General features: G+C 43.1%; 1 protein-coding gene across 1 annotated transcript in view; it reads right to left on the bottom strand.

Moving 5' to 3' along the window:
* Positions 1–21502, bottom strand: part of Adam12 (ADAM metallopeptidase domain 12) — a 312140-nt gene that overhangs the window by 236922 nt on the left and 53716 nt on the right. The gene's annotated exons all lie outside the window — the stretch shown is intronic.

The following is a 21502-nucleotide window of genomic DNA, read 5'->3' as shown; positions in this document are numbered from 1 at the left end:
TGCCGCATCTTCTGCAGAGAAGGGAAGAGTGACTCCATTCCTATGAATGGCCTTACAAAATCCCATAATTTTAGATATTAGTCAATTTAACTGGATGATAAAATAAAACAATGTTGAGTTGATGGCAGGAAAAAGAGAGGACAAGACTCAGCTGTCAGATGGACTGAGTGTGTGATTGCATAATTTATAATGACCCAAAAAGGTTTGTAACTAATGAAAACTAAAATTCCATTATTTCCTAGAGATAGAATGTCTGTTGAAAAAGAAAATCTTTATTTGAGCTGGGCAGTGGTGGCGCACGCCTTTAATCCCAGCACTCGGGAGGCAGAGGCAGGTGGAGCTCTGTGAGTTCGAGGCCAGCCTGGTCTACAAGAGCTAGTTCCAGGATAGGCACCAAAGCTACAGAGAAACCCTGTCTCAAAAAAACAACAAAAAAAAAAGTCTTTATTTGTAAGAATCCCAGATTGCTTACTCAGACACATTCTGTATAAGCAAAAGTGCGTGTACATCCATCCCTGGTGTCTGAGAAAGGGCCTCACCTATGGTCTGTGCTGGAACAGGGTGCATAGAACCTGCTACTTGGCCATCTAGTTCAAATCAAACATTCTCCTGCCAGTTCCTTGAGGGCAAAGTGGTGCAGAAAGCACACAAACAGCTTCGCAGGAAACCAGAGCTCATCTTTTCACAAGAAACTCTTCCTCTCCCCAAATTAATTAGGGTCATGCTGAACTAGGACCAAACTCAAGCTCCATCACTTTCTGCCAGACATGGTCATTGTCAGGTGATCTCAGCTCCACTTCCTCATCTTGAGCATGGTTCATCAGCCGGGGATTAAAGGACACCATTCGCGTCACTACTAGGTCAAGACTGGCACACAACAGCACTCTCTGGGACTCACGGTGAATGTTTGTTCTGGCCCTGTTTCTGTTGCTCTTGTCTCATAACACTCCTACTCTCGCATAGAATTCAGTTTCCAGTTTGCAGCAAGCCATTGTACCTGATCACAAAATGCATAAAACCATGGACTTATTGCTCTCCTCATGGCAGGATTGAGAGGAGTCACTCCTAAGAACCACACCTGAACTATTGCCTGAAGTTATCTGAACAAGAAAAGGGAGCTGGGAACACTGTGAAAGGTGTACAGGACCTGCATGACCTTCCCAGCAAGAACCCACACTTCCCTGCCACCATCCCACCTGCACAGGTTTTAAATTCTTCACCTACCCCAGAAAGATGCCGTTAATAAAGAAAAACAAAACAAAACAAAGAAAATAAACAATGGACACAGAGCGGACAGGAGATGGAAAAGATGTGGTGATAGTGTTGAACAGCAGAGTCACACACAAATTCATGCAAGTACACACATACTCAGGCATGCACACATATATCTAAACATACAAAAACACGTGTACACTTGTGCAAGCATATGATACACATGCATGAATACACACATAAATATATATGCAGACACATACATATGCATGCATATGCATACATGTGTATACACACATTCATAAGCATGTATGCACACGTATACATATATGCACACACATGCATGCACATACATATATGTGTATACACACATTCCTATGCATACACACATATACAAGTATATACACACATATACCTATATGCATCTACACACATGAACAGATTTATACAATACACACATATGCACACACATATATAATACATACACACAAATAGGCATTCATGCAACACCTGCATGTGCATAGGTGCATGTATCTATGCACATACATGTATGTGCATTTGCTTACATGCACATGTATGCACACATATATTCACATATACATTCATGTGTACAGGTAAACACACATAAATGAAGGCACACGTACTTGCAAACATCCGCACATGTGTCCACGCACACACACACACACAAGATAAATTCTGCACCTACACACTTTCTCTTCTCAACCCATCAATTCCCAGAAGCTGAGGTCTTGAAGGACTGGTCCTGGAGAAGAACAGATACGCCCCTACCCCTAGGAACAAAGTTCAGGTTGAAAATAGTTTTCTATTTGGTGTACAATGCCCTGTTTCTTACTGAAACTCTTTTAACATGTAATTAACAAGAAAGCAAAGCAAAGCTATTGCCTCCTTCCCCAAACCCATCAGCGGGGGCCTCAGTCTTTCATTCTTTGAACTGCTATCACTGGGGTCTATGACTGTCTGACCCTCAGTCTACCCTGGCTCAGGAAGCCAGTCAGGTATGCAAGGTTCTCTTCACAATGTAGCAACACTTAGACTAGTTATGATAGCAGCCACCTCATTTAGAGTCCAGGAAGCCCCCTTTCCCCTTTGACTGGTACCCTCTGGGTCTATAAATTCAGTCCCAGAGAGCTCGGGTTCAGCTGCTGTGATCCACTGTTTCATAAGAACGGCTATTGTTTCCGATCTCCCCACACTAGACCTGTGCACGGGCTTTTTTTTTTTTTTTTAATTGAACCACAGACCTTGTCACTTTGCCTACAGATTTATCCTGTGAGTTGTGACCTGTGGGTTCAAACTATCAAGAGCTTTTAACGCTGTAGCTCCTCTAGCCAACCTGGTAGCTGCCCAGGGCCATGCCAGATTTATTAAAGTATGAAACGCCAGTGTTGGTGGGAGGCCAAGAAACAGGAATTTCCATGCACAGCTGGTAGAAGTGTGAACTGGCCCAGCCTTCCACGAGGCAATCTGGAAATTGTTATCATATTCCTTAGCAATGCATACGGCTTTGAGTCAACAATTCCACTCTTTGGAATTCATCTAGGGGAAACAACCCGGGGCACACAGAGAAAGAAGCTGCAAGATGCCTGGCCTATTTCACAGTGAACAGTTGGAACACACCTGTATGTGTCTTCCCACCCAGGGTTGGTTACAAAAACAAACAAGAAACTTCAGTGTGATGCTCATAGCTTTAAAGAGACGATTGGAAGGATAACCCTGAACATTAGCTATTTGAACCTCTCCTTTTCTCTTGAAAACAGCTAGAGAAGATGGCAGGGGCCTTTTGAAATGATGTTTGAAAGCAACGGAGACTTTACACAGCAAAAAAGGCCTATAAGACTATGATCCAGCTTGGGAAGAAAAGCTAATGTTAAGCCCAGAATTTGGAGAGTAGCCTTCTGCTGAAGGCATCCGTATACCTTAGAGGAGGTACCAGAAACTGGATAGGTGAGCAGCTAAGAAATGGTACTGCTGATGCCCATTCCACCCACACCCCACACCCGCCTCAGGCTGGGCAGGGCTCTTAAAACCTTGTGCTCTCTCCACTTTCACGCAGTTCTGGACTCTCTGCCTATGGAATGGTGTTGCCCACAGTGGACTGGATCTTCCTGTATCAATTAATTGAATGAAGACAATTCTCCCCCCGCCCCCCCCACCGCCATCACCAATGTAAACCATCCTTCACTAAGACTCTCTTCCCCAGTGACTCTAGGTTGTACAAGTCTATAATTAAAGCTAAACATCACACTGCTGGATAGCCTACAAAGCCAGTACAGCTCCTACCTGCCATCCACAAAGAATGATCCAGCCCAAGTGCTAACAACTCCATACTGGGCAAACTCCAGCTCCAGTTTCCTTCTAAATCGCTGTGTTCAACCAGATGGGCTATAACTCAGTGAGTGAGAAGAGCGCTCCAGCTTTCACGGCTTCCATCCTTGTTATTTTATTTACACACCCACAAACAGATGTGTTACATACTTCTGAAGACCACCTTTGAGTGGGGGAAGAACATGCCAAACTGTAAAGACATTCGACATATGTCAGGGTGAGTGTTCTTAAAGTAATTACATGTATGCCCTTGATCTGAAAGAGACTTGTCTTTAGGTCTCATGGAAAGGGACGGTGGGGTATGTCAACAGGGCGGAATGAAAATCTGCATGGTTTTGAGTTAAATGTGAAAAAACCAGGAGGTGGGATGAGGAACACGAATGGCAGAATGATGGGTGCTGTAGTGGGCTGGTGGGTTTCTTAGAGGAAGGGGTATGTTTACATGATGTCATAACTCATCGGGTGTGACCGGCTGGCGAGAACATCGAGGACAGTCATCAAGGTTGTACTTAGTTCTGAGCCAAGGAAAGACATGGAACATCATGAGTCCTCTGAGAAATACACAGAAGACGAACACCATATTGCTCACTCTCCTCCCACCAAGATGCAGATATCGTGGCTTGCAAGTTCCCCCGTGCTCCCCCTTACTTGAAGACACAGTGAACAACACTCTGTATCCTGGAATTAGAGTTTGTTCTTGGTGATGGGGGATCTAAATCACTTAATCCTTTTCAAATGAAAGGGACATGTATGGGTAGCATGTATCATGGGACAGCTTGAGGCACTTAAGAGAAATTCTCAGTTCCAAATCGTGTACGAAAACATCCCGATTTTTTCTAAAGTTTCAACATTTTCTGGAGAAGCAACAAACTGTAGTGTGTTCTCCACAGGGATTCCTGCAGCTCTCCAACTCTGAGGCTTAAGTCAAATAATCATTTGCCTTAATCTTCTTATTGTTGCTTAGACTACGCTCTCACCCCCACTATGCTTTGACCATTCCATGCTGTCCATTCGGAGAGACTATGTTTTGGTGCCAAACTCTGCAAGTGAACCCCTCAGTTTTTAGACCTCCCCTCTCTCATTAGCTCATTCCTGCGGCAGTCACAGGCACATTCTCCGTCTCTGTCCCTTTTGTGAGTGAGCATGAGGAGTTGGGCCAAAAGTGGAGAATCAGCCTTTTCTTAAAGAAATAAAATAATTGGTCTTCTATGCTGTTTTGAATATGATAAATGGGCTTCAGCAAAACAAATGATCATACGAAGTAAGACCATGGAGAGATGGAAAGAATTCACCCCTTGCTTAGGGTGAGGATGCTTAGATAATGAGAAGGAGGGGGGCTGAGGCACGGAAGGGTGGAAGGGAAGGAGGGAACTGAGAGCCTGAAGTGATCTCCGTAAACATCAGACAAGATGATTTATACCCAGTTGCTCTCAACGACGACACTTCATCACCCTGAGTTATAGCTCTCTGCTGGGAAAGGATGTTGAGAAAGCTCCGAGACTGTCACAGACCGCATCCTCACACAGTGAGGCCCAGCCACGTGCACTTGGGCTCTCAACATAGTAAATATTCTTCTTACGTCAATTTCTACTACTTGGGCACGGAGATAACAATGTCAGCAAAGAGGTGACTCCCAGATGGGAACAAAGGAGCAAGGGTGTGGATCGGTCTGGTCGTGAAGGAGACAAAGCAGGAGCCTGGATGCCTGTGAGCACACCCATCCTGGGAAATAAGACACAGAGGGCTAATGCAATCCTTTTAATGCCTAACGTGTTAATCATTTTCACAAATGAGAAATTAGTATTTATATTGCTGTTTTTGAGACTGAGTCTTATGTATCCCCAGCTGGCCTTGAACTTATTATATAGCTGAGGATGGTCTTGAAGTTTTAGTCCTCTTGACTCCACTATTTGAAGGCTGGGATTTCAGGCACATACCACGACATCTGATTTATGTGGTGCTAGGAATTGAACCCAGGGCTTCTGGGTATTAGGTAAATATTCTTCCCAAGTCAACTATATCCCCTGACCCTGAAGCTAGTGTGACCCCACGTACTTGGGCAAGTAGAAATTGCTTTTCATGAGAAGATTGGGACATTCCCAATTGTCATTAGAGGTCACCAGACTTTTGATGTTGTCGTTGCTTCTGCTGAGCTATGTGTGTCAGTAAGGTAACATAGGAAAAGCACAGACAGACCTGTATGGCTCTTTGGCCTTAGCTGTTTTTCCCACCTGCTGAGTTAGTCTTGTGTGATCAGTGGGACTAGCTGAATAGTTGCTGAGATCCAGTGAGAAAAAAGACAGGGCAGAGAGATCTAACAGTGTGCAAGGGGCCATTTCTCAAGGAAGGCTGTTCTGGGCCATCAAAAAAGCCTTACGTTAGAAGGCCTTCTGCTTTGAGCACAAATTTGCTTTGCAAGGCCAGAAAGTAAAGAAGAAAATGTGTTTGAATTCTGGTGTCAAACCAGCTTTAAGAACAACCATGGTGGCTTGGTTTCGTGATTCATAACAAATAGCTTGCATTTCCTGATTGTAAGACCATTGCCATGGTGACCTGTCACACTGACATTGTATGAATGAGCAAGGATTCCAGGTAGAAAGTACTCTAAAATTCTCCCACTGACTACAACTGACAGCAATCTGTAAGTGAAAGGGCTATCTGGGGAGTTCAGATGCCTTCCTAAGTCATACCTCCTCCCATGATAAAGTGGCCATAATATCCATTCATCCATTTTTCATGATGCATTGACATGTTTATTTTGCTTAGGAAAATACTTGGGAGTGAACTCTTGCTGTCCATAGCAAATATATGTTGGGCTTTCTAAGAAATTTCCAAATTGTTTCCCAAAGTGGTGTTTCCATTTGCAATATGTAATAATGATAGCTACATTTGCCCTCATGAACACGGTACACCAAATCTAAAGTATTAGTATTGTTAATGTTGTTATTATATGTCAAGCTATTATCTAACAGAAATCTCCACTAAAAGTCTGTCTAGTTTATCCTCCTTTTGGTTCCACAAATTCCATGAAAATTTTATAAAGAAAACGTTTGAGATTGAAGTTTATTGTGAATAGATTCAGGGCCAGGTTAACTGGCCTGTTTTCATTATGGATTATCATTATTTTCTTATCCAATCAAAGTTGTTATATTGAATCTATTACAACTCATAATGTTAGACATCTTGTGGTGGTTTGAATAGGAATGGCTTCCATTGGCTCATGTATTTGAATTCTGGTCATTAGGGAGTGGCACTACTTGAGAGGGATTAGGAGGTATAGCTCTGTTGGTGTAGGTGTGACCTTCTTGGAGGAAGTGCATCACTAGGGTTGGGCTTTGAGGTTTCAAAAACTCCAGCCAGGCCCAGAGGCTATCTCTCCCTCCTGCTGCTTTCACATTCATATGTAAAACTCTCAGCTATCACCTCTGCCTGCATGCTGCCACACTTCCTGCCAAGAGAACTATGGTCTAAATCTCCTAAACTGTAAGCCAGTCCCAGTTAAAGGTTTTCATTTATTTATTTATTCTCAGTTTTTTTAAAATTTACTTATCAATCTCAGTTCCCACTCTCTCCCCTCCTCCCATTCCCTCCACCTTTCCTGCCACTCCAAGCCCCATCCACTCTCTAGAGAGGGCAAGGCACATTGCTCCAAGAAGGACCAAGGTCCTCCCCCCTATATTCAGGCTGACCAAGGTGTCCATCCAAAGAGAATGGGTTCCAAAAAGCCAGTACAAACAGCAAGGAAAATCCGAGTGCCACTGCCAGGGGCCCTGCAATCTGCCCCAGCCATACAACTGTTACCTACATTCAGAGGGTCTAGCTTGGTCCTATGCTGGTTCCTTCCTTGTCTGGCTGTAGCTGGTGAGCTCCCATTATTAGTTCAGATAAGCTGTTCAGTGGGTGTCCCCATCATGGTCTTGACCTCTTTGCTCATATTCTCATTCCTCCCACTCTTCAACTGGACTTTGGTATGTACCTACTTATAAGTGGATACTAGTCGTAAAGGATAATGAGCCTATAGTTCACGACCCTAGAGAAGTTAAGTAACAAGTAGAACCCTAAGAGAAATATATACAGATTCCCCTGGGAAGGGGAAATAGATCTCTGGACAAAATTGGGAGTATGGGGGTTGAGAGAGAAGGGGAGGAAGAGGGAAGAAGGAGATGGTAGAAGAGAACTTGAGGAAATGGGATAGTCGAGATGGGAGAAAGACAGAGATGGACAGCAAGGAAAGAGATATCTTGATTGAGGGAGCCATTATGTGGCTAGCGAGAAACATGGCACTAGAGACATTCCCAGGAATCCACAAGGATGAATGATCCCAGCTAAGACCCTAAGCAATAGTGGAGAGGGGGCCTGAACTGGCCTTGCCTGTAGTCAAATTGATGACTAACTTAAATGTCACTATAGAACCTTCATCCTGCAATGGATGGAGACAGGGAAAGAGAGCCACAACGGAGCACTGGGCTGAGCTCCCAAAATATTTTCATTTTTAAGAGTTGTTGTGGTCATGGTGTCTCTTCACAGCAATAGAACACTGACTAAGACAGAAGTGGTCAGATCTTAATTAAAGTCAGCATCTATCTATCTATCTATCTATCTATCTATCTATCTATCTATCTATCTATCTATCTTTCCACTTACATATATAGATATACACCCATATACATGCACATACATACATATATGTATATATGTATATACATATGCATATCTATTCATCCTTTCACTGTTTTCTAGGGGAATTTCTTTAGCTATCGACATATTTCACATGTATTTGAACTATATTTTATTATAAAATATATGTGTCTTATAAAACACACATAGGAAATTTGGCATCTTAATGTCATCCCCAAATTTCTTGTTTTAAAGTAGTTCATGAAATTTCACTAAAGTTATTGGCAGATTTAGGACTCAGTCTACACTTTGCTTATTTTCCCGTATATTAGGACTTTACTCTTTTTTTGTTCCTTTCTTTAAAGATAGGATCTCACTAAATAGGGAGGCTGGCCAAAAGCTTAGAGATCTGCCTGCTTCTTCCTTAAGTGCTGGGATTAAAGCCAAGACATTTTCTTTTCTTAAAAAAAAAAAAAGTATTATTCGCCATACTTTTGCAATAGTTTCATATATATGGTTACATTATCCACTCGGTGCTTATATGAGAACTTAAAATAAGCATGGGAGTCATTACAGTGCATCTTCCGCTAGTATCTTTACTGCCTTCAACAAGCAACACAATTACAACAGTTTAACCGCCCTTTTCCTGCCTTCCCAGGGCTCATCTATCTCATTTCCATATGGTGCAAACCTCTAAGCATCTTGTTATTGTTGTTTTAAAGCAAATCCCTAAGCATCTTGTTATTGTTGTTTTAAAGCACCAATAGGATTGCATTTGCCAGCACACTGGCTTCCTTGTGCTCTTCCTGTTGTCCAGGGCATCCATCTGGAATTGCTTTTGTTCAACCTGAAAACATTCTTTTCATAGTGAATATCCATTGGAGAGAAAACTTAATCCCCTTATTTGATCACTAAATAACTTTATTTCTCCTCTTTTCTTTAAAAGATTTGTTCCTTTTTCTTATGTTATGCGTGCATGCTGGTGTGGGGAAGAGAAGGAGACAGGTATGGAAGCAACAGTAGAGAGCCCAGGGCATCGATGCCAAAAGGCATAACCACCTTTACACTCTCTTTCACTGTAAACCACCACTTAGGGTGGTACTGTCATTGCCAGTGGGAAGATATAAGTGTCTTCCTCAGAAAGAAAAGGAGAAGGCTATAACGCAGAGCAGCACGTACTAGGGAAACTATTAGCATCATCTCACATACGATGTGACTGGGACAAAATATGAGAATGTACACCCTGATAAACAGACTCACAAGCAGGGTCAGAAATGGATTTATTCAGGGGATAGATTCCAGGCCTCTTCTGTACCAAAGGCAAAGTACAAGGTGTGAATCAGGTCTGGAAGAGGAGGCTACCAACTTCGTCCTGAGTGGCTGCATGTGCAAGTGTTTTAGGATTGAGGCTGGAAAGGTAGAGGGAGAGCCTGAGACAGTGAGGGGACAGAATATAAAGACCTTCCAATGTGAGGAAAAAAGTCAGTGCAGCTCCTGCAAACGAGACCTGTTGCTCAGGGGAGGACAAGTATCATGCACTAGAGTTTGGGGGACAGGACATAGCTTATGCTGGATCCAAAGAGGGGTTTCAAACAGAAAGTTTAGAATAGGCCCTCATGAGGCCCTGCATTTAAGAACCATTTCTCATTGGGAACAAATTTTGGGCACCATCATCCATTCATAAATGAGATGTGACTGAATTAACCAAGAGAGACATAATGGGACTTTTCAAGGAAAAAGATTTATATATTTATTATACTTCCCATGATGATCTTTTCAAACCTTCTCAAAAATATAGTTCCTGAATGTCACGTTGTCCACTCTTACACCTTCATTGACTTTCAATTGCCTTCTAAATAGAACTCAAACTCCACAGCATGGTACCCAAGACCATGCATCATTGGGAAATGTCTCACTCACTTGGAACTCAAGTGCCGAGAGTATCTTATCTATAGTAGGAATGACAATTGCTTACAAAAATAGACAGAGGGCTAGAGAGATGTAGCTCAGTGTGTAGAGCGCTACCTTGGAAGCTTTGGGGACTGAGTTTGAGCCCCAGAACCCATGCAAAAAAAGTCATGGATGGTGGCACACATTTATAGTCACAGTGCTGGTGGGACAGAGGCAGGACACTCTCTGGGGCTCACTGGCTAGTCAGCCTCCCCCTGCTGGCAAACTCCAAGCCTGTGAGAGACCCCATCTCTACAATAACAACAAAAGAGTTGCTCGTGGCTAAGAAATGACACCTGTGCTTATTTTCTGATCTCCACATGAACACACACATGCACACACATACATTTGAACACTCACCTGTACACACACACACACATATACCCCCTTACACATGAGCACACACAGAGACAACACAAAAATAAAAATACTAAACAAGCAGAGGGCTACAGCTTGTCACTCAGAGCACAGTTCACCCAGCCTGCTATTACCCTCAGTAGCCGGGGAGGGGAGAGCAGGGCTCTTTGGTTGCCTCTGACTGCACAGAAATGGGGATGGATAATTGAATGCCCTTCTCATTCGAACCAGAAACAGAGAGCAGGGAAATGATGAGGCTTTGCTCCAGTCTTAGCTGTTTCAAATAAAACAGCTAAATTAATTTGTTGTCATAGCACTAGGGATTTCTTACAAGGAGCTGCCTCTGAGGTTAATGAGTATAATAGGTCAAGTTCATGTGAGCTGACATGTGGAGAACTGGAAAATCTGGGCCTTTGTAATGGGTAAGGTTTCACTGAAAAAAATGTATATGTGTTGTCTTAAGGCGTGTGGACTTAACTAAAGGCATACTTTTTTTTTTTTTTTTTTTTACCACTTCTGGATGTTTGTTTTATAGAAAGACATCTTTAAAGTTTCTCCAGCTCATTTCCTGTCCTGCCAGCTTTGTCTGCCAACCCTTTCCTCATCATGCCTGCTGGGGCCAAAGGCTTGCCTCTGGTTCCCGTCTATCACTAGCATTTGATGTTTCCTCTGGGTCTGCAGGATTCCTTTCTGTCCATCCCAACCGTCAGCTGCTCTTAACCCTATCTGGGCAACTGACCAACGTGCCATGAAAATCAGAATATGCTACGCATTTGGTCCTGGAAACTCCAGGCTATCCAGAGTGTGTTCCCAATCCGGGTGTTTCCCATAGAAGCTTCCAGACGGAACCAGACTAGGCTCAGCACCTGCCAATGGCAGGCTGAAAATGCAGCCTCTAGGACTCCATGGAAGTGGACCTCAAAACGTTGCCTCTCTCCCCCCCTTTAAGACTATGAGTAAGGCTAGGAGTGTAGAGAACCAAGGTTCACCATTTCTCAAGCAACTAAGACGTGAAGACAACAGGATGGTCAGGCACTATCAGTGCCCCTATGAGTGATAATGTCATACCGGTAGGCGGAGCCTGGTGGACTGCCATTCCCAGAGAGCTGACACATTCACACACTTACAGTTCTGATGGCATCAAAGAACACTAAAGCCAGCCATAGAGCTGGCAAGCAGACACATCCTATCAGTTGAATCTGCAGGACCACAAATGATATGCCCCCGTAGTCTTGTTTTGAACTACAAAGAAAGGTGCTGGACTTTAATGCAGTTATGACAGAATTATCTTCCCAGAGTGGCCTTTTGTTCTTGAATATTTTTGTGCACTGTGGGAGGAGCTGGCAGTCTCAAAGGTCCTGTTCCTGAGCAAGCAGCACAGAAGTTCTGAAATGCCAATTAAACGAACACACTGCAAGAACTCGGGGGAAAAAAAAAAAAGAAAACCACTGGATCATCTTCAATTGGCAGGGTTTTCCTTGAAAAGTTTTTATAACAGAACTCCACTGACTGGAACCTGGTTGCTAGGCAGGGCCGACTCCCCCAGAAGCTGAGCTGGTTTTGTACCATTTGACCCCGGAGCTCAAATGCCTCCCACCCTCTGCCACACCCTGAATGGTACAACATTCAGTTTGCACAGCTGTCAGTGGACACGCCTAAGGAGGTGTCGTTGACATCTATGAGGTAGAAGATAAAAAGAAGCTCTTACAGATCTCATCCTCCAAACATATTGATGACAAAGGCATGTTAGGAGATACGCAGTGCCCTTCATTATTATCATTTGTGTTAGAATGTTAAGTCTGCATAGACTGACATACAGCTGCTTCTGTGGTTAAGGCCATCATGGTAGATTGTGGGTAGCTGAGGTTTGGGGAAGGCTAAAGAGAGGGTCTCCATCTACATGGTTTTATGGAAGCCATCATCCATGCTAGACTTTCCAGTGTGGTGCTTTAGCCCCACCCATGCTCCTGCCAGTACCCGCTGTATAAGTCAGTCCAGTAAACTCACTGGCTCCCTGGGAGGTTTGATAGACTCAAATGGTTTATCATTGGTTTGACTTATCATTGGGACTTTATGGGCAGTGGTGGGGGCGGGGAGGAGTAGATGCTGAGTAGTTCTCAGAGGAGAAAACTCGTATTTTGGTTTGTCATTGGGACCTTATGGCAGGGAGTAGATGCTGAGTGGTTCTCTGGGGAGAAAACCTGTTAGGTAAGGTCAAGGAGCTGAGCCAGGAATTGTTCCCATAGAAACAAGCAATCCTCACCATGACCCACAACCCTGGCCTCCTTAGCTCTCTCTCTTCACACTGGCTCTGTTTTGAGTTCATGACCAAGCCTTTAAATTATGTGCTGGAGAAATTAGTGGGTCAAGCAAAAGGAAGACCCCGAGAGGCTCTGCTGAGGAGAAAAGATGAGAAATTGATTATGCCAGCTCAATAAAGTCTCCCTGCGTGCCTCTTTTAGAAAAAATGTCAAATTAATTTCAAGTAATTAGCGGGAGGGCAGTGCTGAGGCCCAGGTCAGCATGAGGAATGCCAAGTGCCAGAACCAGGTCAGATGCTGAGAACCGGAAGTTAACTTTGACAAACAGTTTGTTCAGGAGAAAAGACTATATTTGGGTCTCAAGAATTGAAGGCTAGAAACAGATCTCTACAGGTACAACAAGACAAAACCAGGTGCCCCCACACCATGTCTTCAAGGGGTATGCCTCTGCCTCCAGCTAACATTTGGAATCTGCTATTTTAAAATCTACAAAGAACATGTATGCGTGCAGACACATGCATGTATACACATACATACACACAGCTGTCATTAGGACATAGGAACCAATAAAAAGAAATGAATTAATAGTCAAATCAGGATCAATAAAATAAGCCAGAGCACTACATTACAATATGAAGTAGATGATAAATATCTATGAAACCCATATTGTCATAAACAAGTAGTCAAATGCACAGAAAAACAGGGGAAATCAAAATATCTAACAAGAATAAGAGTTTAAGTACCTACTTGTCCCTCAGGAACAGGCATCTTTTCCCCTCCTTAGAAGCAGATGTGTAGAGAAGACTTAGGAGTACTGAGTAAGAGAGAAAAGAAAGGAGTTGGCAATGGAGAAGGCTGAACAGACAATGGTCGGTACCAGGAGCATTATGTCATTCCTAAGTGTGGATCTGATATGATGTAGGAAGAGTGAGACTTTCCCTCCATGGTCTTCTTTGCAAAGCTCGGTCCTCCCAAAGAAAAGCATCAGACAATCCCAGCTGAGGCACAGTCTAGATTACAAGTCCTCTGACAGACCCTAGAGACTGTCAAGGTCATCCAAAACAAGCAAAGTCTCATAAATGACCACAGGCAAGGGAAGTCTTGGGGAAAATGAGGCTAATGGAAAGGACTCCAGAATAGGCTTCTGGGAAGAAGTAAGAATGTTAGGGAAGAACTAAGGAAGTCTGAAAAAGGTTAGATTCAGTCAACAGAGATCTATTGGTGTGGTTTAATAGCTGTTCTATGTGCAGTAATACTAGATGTTAACAAGAGGGGACCAGGCATGAGACATACAGAAATTATGTAATTTAACTGTATCTTTGGTAAATCTAAAACTGTTTTGATAGGAACACTTACATTTGAAAATCTATCAAAAGGAATCTTTGGGTGTACTGTGCCATAATCAACTTTTTTTTTCTTCCTACTCCAAATCTCTACTGTGATCCATGTCATCTTGGGAAAGATCCATTTCTCTTTACATGTGGAGTCTAAGGGGAATGCTCAAAGGGCCTAAAAACTGCCTCCAAAAGGGTAAAACTTAAGGTAGTGATGGAAAATCTTAGACATTTCAATACATGTAAGCCTAAAAAAACCCTCAGTATAACCTAGAAAATTCTAATTTTCTTGTGTTCATTTTCCCTTGTTAGAGAGAAATATATTTTTAATTTTAAATAATTTAATTGTCTTCTTACTCAGACTCTGGTGACACCCCAGTAGAAAGCGTGGTGCTATATGATGATCAAGAACTCATGACAGATGTTCATGGGGGCATAACAAAAAGTCAGGGCATCAGCAGCATATGAAACCATGTCCTTCAATGGAAGAATGGATGAAGAAAGTATGGAATATACACATATTAGAGTACTACTCAGCAGTAAAAAACAATGACTTCTTGAATTTTGCATACAAATGGACGGAAATAGAAAACACTATCCTGAGTGAGGTAAGCCAGACCCAAAAAGAGGAACATGGGATGTACTCACTCATATTTGGTTTCTAGCCATAAATAAAGGACATTGAGACTATAATTCGTGACTCTAGAGAAGCTAAATAAGAAGGTGAACCCAAAGAAAAACATATAAGCATCCCCCTGAATATTAACCTTCATCAGGCGATGAAAGAAGACAGAGACAGAGACCAACATTGGAGCACTGGACTGAAGTCTCACGATACAAAGGAGGAGCAGAAGGAGAGTGAGCACGAGCAAGGAACTCAGGACTGCGAGGGGTGCACCCACACACTGAGGCAATGGGGATGTTCTATCGGGAACTCACCAAGGCCAGCTGGCCGGGGTCTGAAAAAGCATGGGACAAAACCTGTCTCGCTGAACATAATGGACAATGAGGACTACTGAGAACTGAAGAACAATGGCAATGGGTTCTTGATCCTATTGCACGTAATGGCTTTGTGGGAGCCCAGGTAGTTTGGATGCTCACCTTAATAGACCTGGATGGAGGTGGGTGGTCCTTGGACCTCCCACAGGGCAGAGAAACCTGCTTGCTCTTTGGGCTGAGGAGGAAGGAAGACTTGATTGGGGGAGGGGGAGGGAATGGGAGGTGGTGGTGGGGAAGAGGCAGAAATCTTTAATAATTAAATAAATTAATTAATAAAAAAAAAGAAAATCTTGGCAAGTAAATACTGTCCCCCACAAGTGTGATCTGTACTTGAGCACTTTAATGATCTGTCTCTTTAAGAGATGAGCCACGCCCACTCCCTCCCCCATCCACTGAGGCGGGCCGGTCTCCCTTTCAGTTTGCAGCCTTAGTCTCTCCTTTTCCATCTCCATCTCGAAGAAGCAGCTTTTGCCTCTCCCCATTTCTCCCTTCCCCTGCTTCTGTCTCTCCTTTCTCTCTCTTCTCTCTCTCTCTGCTCTTCTTCCCTTTTCTCTTCCCCTCCATAACCCACCTAATAAATATCCAACCTCACTCTGCATGGTATGCCTATCTGTCTTTCTCTCACCCGTAGCCTCTACATGACTTGCCGCTGGGGACCAGCCACCTTTGGAGACCTGCAGCATGGTCTCATGTGCAGTCCCTGCCTAGAACTGGCTGTTCTCGGGTCCTCTTGCCCACTGCCTGCAGCTGCAGGGATTCCCTCAGCAATTTTTACTTAATCCATTACAAGCATCACCAGATGGTGGCACTGTTGGAGAATGCTAGGGATCCTGTACAGGGTGTGGTTTTGCTGGAAGAGGACCATCCTTAGGGGGATGTTTTGAGGATGTATAGCCTCACCAATGGTTCAGCTTTCATTGTTTTTCACTGTGCAGTTGAAGATGTGATCCCTCAGCATCCTGTTCCCACCGTTCTGCCTCCTCTACCATTATGAACTCTCCCACTGGAATCAACTCCAAAACAAACCCTTGCTTCTGTCAGTCACTTTTGGTGATGTTGTTTTATCATAGTGACAGAAAGTGACGAATCCATGACAGAAAGTGACGAATCCATGAGTCCTCTACCCTGACTCAGGTTGCATTCACTCAATAGTCTTATATACTGTGAGTCGGGGACTAAATCCCAGGGCCTCAGACATTTTAGACCAGCTCTAGCCCCAGCCTATCTATTATTTTGAACAAGATTTGACAGATTTTCCTGTGGATACTCTTGAGTAGAATTGAAAATGTGTCTCATTTTCAAAAGGAAGAATAAGAGCACTTTCGAAAAAGTGAACTTAAAATTTTAGTTACACAAAACACCACCTATGTTTCCCTCACAACCGCTGACCAAGTAACTGTGAAAAACCACCCTCCCTGGTTGTATGTTCTGACTTTGGAGAACAAAGGTGATAGTCGGTCTGCCTTCATGTGATGTGAAATTACCAAAGCGACACACACGTGCCTCGAATCACTTCCAGGGAAATCTGCTCTTCAACTGAAAGCAGAATTTTAGACCCCTAGTCCTTTTCAGAATTTGCCTGTTCTTTTAGGTGACTTCAACCTCTCTCCTGATAAAAGCTTCCAGGTTGAAAAGGACGTGAACACACACACTCTCATTGATTGTTACAAACAAACCATAGCAACGTAAACATGAATGACAGGGGAATAAATGTGAATGGCAGGGGAAACTGAGCAAGGGCTCTCCAGGAGCGCTTTGTGCTGCCTCTGCAACTTCTCAGTAATTCTCAGACCATTCTAAAACAAGCCAACCTTGAAAAATCCCGCGTCACTAAACAGTGATTCCAACTTATCACAGTCCATGATAAATTCTGTGTCCCTGGAGCAAAAGAGGCCACACCTGTCCTTGTACCTCAGATCCATGGTAAAAAGAAAGAACCAACTTTGCAAGGTTGTCCTCTGACCTTCACACTCACATCCTCCCCACTGACAATAGTAGCAATGGCAGTGATAACACATTTTCAGCAGGAAAACAGCCAACAAAGAATAGGCTTTGGGGATCCAAAAGAAAGTAAGTAAGTCAGGGTTGAGATAAGCAGGGAAAAGGGAGGCAAGCCCTGGCTTTAGAGAGGCCACCTAAAACTTGGGAGAGGTGGTTCTGACGAAGTGCTAGGAACTGCTACCCACAAGGGGAGGGGGACATGGGAGAGGGAGGGCCAGAGAACGTGAGCCACTCTTTTCAGGAGACTGGTTGTGAAAGAACAGTTGGGAGCAGCCACTTGACACTAGAGCTGGGGCTCAGTTTTCTGGGCTTGCGGAGTGGTAAGTGCATCTGTTGGAGCGGAATCTGCCTCTACCATTATAACGAGTTGCTGCTTGATATTTGAGACCTACCATCTGCTAAGGAAGCTCTGGGCTCCCCTTCTAATCCTTTGGCCTCTTATTTTTCATTTCACGTACAATTTCCATAATTTCCTTTTGATGTGAGAAAGCTGGAAATTGGACATTTCCTGGAGCATTCAAAGGCTGAGTTCCACGGAGACCATCTCATGCTCAATCAATGTGACATGTCTTCCCTGGTTCTCAGCTTGACTCTTCCAAAACATGAAACTGGAGATGGGTCCCCAAAGACACTTTAAACCCCCAGTATCACCTTACATTTGTACAGTAATGGCCCAGCCCCCGAGTGTTTTGAAAGCCATTGTTCTAGCTCATTCTTACAATGCCCCCAAGAGGAGCGAGAGTGATGAGAAAATGCCAGGCCACAGGCAATGCCAACCAGCTCACCAATAAAAGGCTGGAAGTTTTTTTTAACTCCAGTGAGGCCATGTTCTTTCCTCCCCCTCTACTCTTTCAAATTATCATCAGCAGTGACAGCTTGTGCCACGAGAGACAGATGGGGCCAAGGAGGGAATCTTCAATTGCACCCCTGTCTAAGTCACTGGTTCCGCTGAGCAGCACTCCAGCATTACAGATAGTCTCAAGGCCCTCTCCAAACTTCTAAACCTTGTATTCTCATTAAAATCCTCCAAAGGCATTTATAATGTATTCCTTTTTATTTTTATACATGTTTGGTTCTTTGGTCAAAGATACCTCATTATCTTCTCTTGTAGTGGTTCTCAACCTTCCTAATGCTGTGAGCCTTTAATATAGTTCCTCATGAAGTGGTGAGCCCAAACCATAAAATTATTTCATTGCTACTTCATCTAATTTTGATACTATTATAAATTATAGTGTAAATATCTGATATGTAATACTTCATCTAATTTTGATACTATTATAAATCTTAATATAAATATCTGATATGTAATATATTTGATATATGACCCCTGTGAAAAGGTTGTTTGACCCCCAAAGGGGTCACACCCCACAAGTTGAGAACCATTGTTCTGTCTCTTTCTCTCTCACACCAAATCTCTTCTTCCTTCCAAATCTTCATACTTTCCTGCCTCCGTTTATGTGTGATCCACTATATTTAGTTAAAGGTGCCTGCATGAGCATGGATGAAGGTGATATTTGTTTAAGTGGGGGCAATGTACCAGTGGCTACACCACTGAGATATACAAGGACAATTTTCAAAAGGAAGATGTCTGGGACCTACGGCTAGAGGGAGGATCACTGATAATACACTTCCAGGTAGTTCTAATATGCACACATGAAAGCCAGTGAAGTTGGAACATTAATGATGTAGGGAAACCGTATCAGACAGGGATCCTTCCTCTTTGAGGATGTTCATAGTGGCAGGTCCTCCTCCTATGTAGCCAGAGCCCAGACACAGGGAGTATTTTTAATATTGCTAACCTACTGGGAGGCACACCTGACACTCTTGGACAATACTTTCCAGGCTGACCAGTTCTCACCACTTCAGCTCTCTCCCTTTCTTGATGATGCTCCAGCGTTCTCACCACTGGCGAGCTAAGAGTGAGATGGTGCATGCCCATCAGCTACAGTTGCTGGTTATGAACACAGCTTCTTCCTTGCCCTTGACTATAAACTCTTCACACCCTAGCTCTGTGGAACTCAATGGAAAAGGTAGAAATCTTTATCTCAGAAAGGTCTTTCCAGGTATTTCTGCTACAGTGTACCTACCCCATGGATCTTTGAGAGACAATCTGAATTTATTTCACTTACACTTGTAAGGTGCAAGGGCAAAGGCTTGCCTGCTTCCTTTGTTGACCATATACCCAATGCCCAGGGCATAAGGTGTACTTTTAAAAACCAGCCAAGTCAAAGAAACCAGGGGGATGGAAAATGGAAACATGTTTCTGAAATACAATGGGCACATCTAGGCTTTACAAATACTTTACTGGGAGAAGACTTTGTGTAGAGAGTCACTGTGCTGATGTAGTTTCAAAGTTAGATCTTGACTGCTACTGATAAAGGGAGCAGATACACAATTATAGGCACTAACCAGATCTCATAGATGTGTCCACTGCATGGAGAATTTCATGTAGACTACATTAATAGACCATCTACATGTACGTCATTCATGGAGGGTTTTGTCAGTTGCCCACATGAACATATGTTGCAATTATGGTCACATAAGGCTAATGTCACCATGGTGTGTTGAGACGAGTCTTATGGCATAAAACACTAAGAAAGCTGGCAGTCACCAAATCACCTTTGTCCCCATTATCTTAAATACTGCCAATACTGTGGAGTCACTTGAATGCAATCTACTTTAGCCCATCTCTCTTATGGTTCCACTTGTGAAGTGGAATCCCATGGGAGTTAGGAACTGTGCCAAACAACAATGGTGCATACTAGTTTTCTGGTGATACAGACCGTATCATGATACAGAGGCTTGGTTGGCAGTGATGTTCCACTTTCTCTTCATATATGCCTCATGGCACCTGCCAGATGGCCAGTAGACATGAAAACTGAAGCCAAGGCCAGTAGCCAGAGCAAAACAGAATTGGCTGACACTAGAGGTGAGCCATCAACATGACACTTAAAACACCCAGCCAGACCCGCACTTCCATTGAACCATATTGGGACATGAAAACCTTTTAAACGCAAGTGTGTCCCAAATATTATATAGAATTTATCTATTAAAAAAAAGTAAAAGCACCCTCATTGTTGATCTAAAATTCAAATCTAAACAGACATTCTGTACTTTATGCACTGATTCTGGCAAATCTACCTCCAGGAAAACTCCCTATTCTGCTTTCCACCATCTGGAAACCTACTGGATATGTGTGCACATGTGTGTGTGCCTATGTGTATGTGTGTGTGCCTGTGTGTGTATGTGTGTGTATATGTATGCATGTGTGTAGAGGTAAAAAGACAACTTGAAAGAATTGGTCCTCTCTTTCCACCATGTGGGTCCTGCAGATTGAGCTCAGACCACCAAGCTTTCCAGCAACAGCCTTTACCCACTGAGCCATCTTGTCAACCCCAAGCCTATAACTATTTTAGTAGACATATATTCTTTGTTAAGTAGTATATTTCCCTTCTTCTGCATCCATCATACCTTAATATGACTGGCCAATAGCATGATGGGAGTTTTTCTCCTAGGAAGCAGCATTAGTACCTCCATGCTTCCATTTCCTCCAACACAGTCTGGGAGCACCTCTTTAAAATACATGTCCCCCTGTCTTAGATTGGGCATTTGGCTCCTTTAGCCAAACCACTAACCTCTCCTACAACTGTTTCAAGTGCAGCCTTTCCAGCAGATAAATGGAGGATATAAATCATCCCATCTGTCCCCACACAGAGCGGCCCAGTGACCGCTCTGGAAAGCTACATGGGATTTCTACAGTCTTGACTGCTCTTTTAAAAAATCTGTTTTCTATCATGAAGAAATGATCTAAAAATACTTGCAGAGAACACCAGGACAAAGCCATCACAACAATCTCTCCAAAGGCCTCAGGTTTCTATGGATTTCATCATCTTCTGTCACTACGCATTCTGAAATTTAAAGAAAGTCATGTCTTCTTGGCAGATGAAATGCCCCAAAGTATTAATTGGCAAAGTTCCAATTATCTATGGTATATCACAGAAGGCAAAAATCAAACAAGTCAAAATTAAACAAGGTTTAGAGTGTATTAAGACTCACGGTGGGATTTTTAAAGCTTTGTGAACACGTTTCTACTAATAATCAGTTGGAGAAAAAGTGTTTATTAAATCAATATAAATACAAAAAATAGTTGCCATTCAAGTAAACTGAAGGCAGAACTTATGTGTCTGATAACGTAATCTTTGGTGTTTGATTGGAAAATTATTTTTCAGGGTATGGAATCTAACCCAGGGCAACCTAGATAAATTCTCCACCACTAAGCTATATTCTCAGTACCCCCAGATAATTTTTAAAGACTTATTACTATTGTATGAATGTACTGTTTGTATGCATATGGATGCTTTCTTGCATGTATGTATGTATAACATTTGCATGACTGGTGTTCACAGAGGCCAGAAGAAAATGCCA

This window comes from Chionomys nivalis, chromosome 8 (genome assembly GCF_950005125.1).
Source record: "Chionomys nivalis chromosome 8, mChiNiv1.1, whole genome shotgun sequence".
In the NCBI taxonomy this organism is placed as follows: Eukaryota; Metazoa; Chordata; class Mammalia; order Rodentia; family Cricetidae; genus Chionomys; species Chionomys nivalis.
This window is presented reverse-complemented; position numbering and strand designations above follow the sequence as displayed.